General features: G+C 38.2%; 1 non-coding gene across 1 annotated transcript; it reads right to left on the bottom strand.

Annotated features, from left to right (window-relative positions):
- Nucleotides 1-2,361: 2,361 nt before the first annotated feature.
- Nucleotides 2,362-2,493, bottom strand: Gm26179. Its single transcript, XR_003956606.1, has one exon. It is a non-coding gene; the product is annotated as a small nucleolar RNA SNORA17 (small nucleolar RNA).
- Nucleotides 2,494-4,849: the final 2,356 nt, after the last annotated feature.

Below are 4,849 nucleotides of genomic sequence, written 5' to 3'. Positions count from 1 at the left end.
GTGTTTGTGTGTGTATGGTACACATGCAGGTAGGAAGCTAGAAAAATATTCATATAAACAAAAATAAAAAATGAGAGATTATTGTAAAATCTAGACCAAATAGTTTCTTGTAACCACTAAAACTAAATTATTAAAACACTACCAGGTAGTTTTCAAAATTTTATTTATAAAACAAATAAACAAGGCTAATGTTAAAAAGATTCTTTGGTGAAACTTCTGCTTGCATGTCACATGTGGGTCTTGACCCATCTTAGTGAGCCTTAGATGCTGCTATTTATACCCAAATGATGACAGAGTCACTTACTTTCTAGGAAATTTTGCTATACCATCCAAGGAATGGGCAACCACAACTTTAAACTAGATATTTCACCGTTTTTAAACAAATGTACACTTTACTTCTTCATCAAAGCCTCACCACAGATTTGTGTGGAAAAGAAAATAACTCATATACTTTCTTTTTCATTTTCATTAAAGCAGGAGAAGATTTCAGAAAAGCTAATAAACAGAGGCAGTTCATTTCTAATGTCTGCTACTTATGTTCTGAATGGCAGGTGGCTTTCAGCATTCAAGGTATCTGCATAAAGAATATTTGTGCCATTAAATTACTTACTGTAATACCTTTAAAGATTCAATTTGGATGTAAACATTCCCAGTGATTTTCTATGCAAAGGCCATTAGACAAGTGCCTTTTTTTGTTTATATATATATATATATATATATATATATATATATATATATATATATATTTGTTTATATATATATATGTATATATATGCACACACAATGTGTGTGTGTGTGTGTGTGTGTGTGTGTGGGTGTGTGTGTGTGTGTGTGTGTGCATAACTTTTTTTTTTGGTTCTTTTTGAATTTCACATCAGGTACCTCAATCCTGTGCATCTCCCACTCCCCTATTATCAATCCTTCATGCTTACAGTGTCCTCCTAAATGGAAGGAGAAATTCTCATTGTGGAAACTGTAGTGTGTCCCATTGTGTCCCACAGTATATTCTTTGGTCCACACTTCTTTGCTTGCAAATGTTCATTGCAATGGGTCATTGGTCTAGTATGAGGCTCTTCAGTACTGGAACTGTACTGGGACTCTTCTTGGACATCTGTTGTTGCCCTATGCCATGGAGATCCTGTAGTGTTGAATCTGTAAGAGTAGCCCCTTTATGCACTCTAGCAATTCATTGGTGGGGTAGGTGTTGTGATGGGGAAATTCAAAGTCCTGAATCTGGGCATGATAGGTTTTTTAACTAGTCAGCCCTCCAAATCTCCTGAACCCACACCACCAGGAAGAGCTCTTCTATGCAGGCCACCTGGTCCATCCAATACCCCAGCCAGCAATGGGCAGAGCCAGCTCTCCTGCTTTCATGCCCCTTGTGTTGGCTCATTCACACCATGCCACCAGGGCCAATTCACTGGCAATCCTTACATCCAGGGCCTGCTCTACCAAGGTGCTCATGTGAGGTGCAGGGCCTACTGTCCTCAGTTCTGCAACAAGTGAGGGACAGCATTAGCTCTCCTGCTCTCATGACCCCAGGGCCAGCTTTCCTGCCTGCCATAGGTGGCAAGGAGCAACTGTGGGATTGTGTCTTCCTCATCTATGTCACCACATGGGGGACAAGTGGCAGGACCAGTTCTGCCATGCTTATAACTGGAGGCCAGCTCACCCATATGCCTGCTACTAGGGTCAGCTCTATTTTGCTGCCCAGGAGAGGTGTAGGGCCTGTCTTCCTGAGTTCTGAAGCTGGTGAGGGGCAGGGTCAGCTATTCTGCTCTCACAACCCAGTGCCACCTCCCCCATAATGCCAAGGTGAGGGATAGGACCAGTTCTGCACAGCCTTCAGACATCAACCTATCCCAGGGTAGTAGCCTAGACTACTGTGTCTGTGTCTCCTCTGGGTCTCTTCATTGTCCTCACATTCTTCTGTTTCACTTTCTCTTCCATTTATCCACTCTTTTAGTGGCACCTGGGTTGCTGGCATGCTTTCAGGAGTGTTATGTTCTGCTCATGCAGGGATCATCTCTGGCTTGGTCTGATCCACTCAGACCTGTGCAGAACCAGACTGGTGATCATCTTATACTAGCTCCCTATCCGGGCCACATGAGGCAAGACTGGTGTTCATCTTAGACTCCTTCCTCTCCCTTGGGCACCCCCATATGTCCCCAGTGAAGGTTTTCTCTGTCTCAGGCTCACTCCTGCTCAGCCCGTAGTCCCAAGAAGGGTTCCTCTTATCTCCATCTCTCTCCCTGCCTTGGGAGTCTGTCTGGGCCTGTGATGAACTGGACTGGTGAACATCTCAGGCTAGCTTCCTGTTCAGATTGGCTGGTTGTGGTCTCAGACTTAATTTGTTCAGGGAATGTTAGGCTACCAATGACCCAGATGTTCGCAAATCAGAACACTGAGTGCAGACATAGACTCTCTCCTCTCTGCCACCTACTGATGGGCATGTGACACAGCAGCCACACCTGCAATGCCTCTATGGGCAGGAATTACCCTAATATAAATGTGACTTATGTTTATACTTTGTTTTAAATCAGTCTCATAGAATAAAATGTACTTTTAAATATTTTACACATAGAAAATATTAGCATGTGGTTTCTACTTTGTTGTAGCTCCCAAGAACCAAATGCATAAAATTATTTATTTATTTTGTATACCAAATGATAAAAAATAAGGAGAAAACATGTTAGTGTTGTTTACAAAAAGTGACTGAGATTAAACCAATTATTACCTGTAAGATAAAGTATTACAATAGCTGAGATAAAGGCTAGTTCTTACTAGAGATAATATCAGCTGCTCAGAGTGTTGAGCAATAAGGTTACCTTCTATTTTATGGTGACTAAATGATTGTTTCAACACACTAATAAGTAATTATCACATTATATGTAATTGCATTTGTGTGAATGAAAAATTAATCACAAAATTCACCATGATTCTTCATGTTTGCGGATCTCTGAATAACTATTGGTAAGTAAGGACAGAACAGCAGATGAATCTTATCTTTATAGATTGACAATGCTCATTAAGATTCCAATGTGGAATCTAAATTTCAGTTCTCTTCTACAAAGCTATTGAAAAGGAAAACCCTACTTCACCAAAGATTACTATAGAACTTAGCACTGCTAAAAATTCCTGTTAGTGAGGACACAGTGCTGAGGAAATTACCCTCTCACCCTCACTGTTTCACAACCCCCCCTTGGTTCCAATGCATGCTCATTTCCTGGAGCTTTGCTTGAATAGTCTACTAAGGTCCTTGTTTGTGGGCCTTATCCATAAATAATTTGGAAAGCACCACTTTAGATTTTAGGCACTTATATATTTTCTTTGATTTTTGTGTACTATAACTTTTACTTCTCTGGAATTTTGCTCAGTATGAAATTTAAGCAATAATAAAAAGATAAACAATGCTAACAATGTTATTGATATCTTGGAATAATAAGCAGAGGTAAATGGGCCTATATTTTAAATGACACCATCAAAACTGCAGTGCTAGGAAAAGGAGCACTTGTGAGGGAAGGTTCCTGAATCCAAGTATGGACATTTGATAGGTGTGGCAATTTCTGTATATAATTTCAGTGAATTGGAATTAGGCAATGAGAATACAGATATATTAGTGACATATTTCCCCCCTTAAATGGCATGTCTTTTAATTACTCAGGAGGAAAAAGGCATATGAGCAGGAGGAGTAGGAAGAGCAGGAGGAGGAGAAGCTGGAAGAAAAGGAAAAGAAGAAAGTAATTTCTTGAATGTATTTTTTTCCTAAAGAAAATATGTAAATAAAAAAAAGTCATGTAAAATGATTATCAGTACAATTAATCACCAAGGAAATGCAAAAGATGGCAGAATGAGGCAGCATCTTGTACAACTGCTTATATACATAGTAAGGAATAAACAAAATTGACATGAAAACAAATGCTAGCAAGCCCCTGAAGATAAAGAACTATGTCATATGCTTGATGGGAAAACAGAATGATATTTCTGAAAAACCAAGATGTATCATGCAACCCAAAACTCTCCATCTGGTCCATATTTGGAATTTAAATCAGTATCTTAGATATCACTACATCTTTATTAGATTATTCACAGTGGCCAGGATATAGAGATATGAAAACAGTGTGACGATTGCAAGATATGTTTAAATCATATAAAATTACTCATGTATAATAGGAAAAGAAGTCTCATTGTAACAATATGAATAAAACAGGATGGTGTTTTTGCAGTTAAATAAGGAAAACATAAGAAGCAGACATGATCTCATATTCATAGGAATATAAACCAAAAAGTCAAATTCATTGAAGCAATTATTTTGTCTTGGACACTGAATGTGCCATGCTGTTATTAATCTACAAATAGTCTTTTAAATTTAGTAGGCTTCACCTTTAAGATGAGTTTGGATACTTTCTATTATCTACACCTTTCCTTAGCATGTTATAAATATACCAGTCAACAAAATTCTGTATTATTAACTCAAATGTATTTTGCTTTTTTCTTAAGCATAACTAATGTCATTTTCTGTTCTAGCACATAGTTTAGAACGCTGAATGGCTCTTAGTTATCAGGCCTCACTAGCATGCTCAGTGATTCAGACATTCCTTGATTCCAATGTCTTTCACAGATTTTAGGTGTACTCTCTGTCTGCTTTGTACAGTGTTCCCATATTAGGGTGCATCTTATGCTTTTACATGGATTAAAATAGATGTTAAAATGGTCTAGCAGATGAAGATCATAGAGAAATGGTGGTATATTAATTCATATATATATAATGACATTGTGTATACGAACTCAATAACCTGCTTATAGTAGTATATTTCATTTTAGCCTCCACAAAGTTAACACTTCCCTT

The sequence above is a fragment of the Mus musculus genome, chromosome 6 (assembly GCF_000001635.26).
Source record: "Mus musculus strain C57BL/6J chromosome 6, GRCm38.p6 C57BL/6J".
NCBI classification, from domain to species: domain Eukaryota; kingdom Metazoa; phylum Chordata; class Mammalia; order Rodentia; family Muridae; genus Mus; species Mus musculus.
The sequence above is the reverse complement of the archived record's forward strand: the minus strand, read 5'-3'. Positions and strand labels throughout refer to the sequence as shown.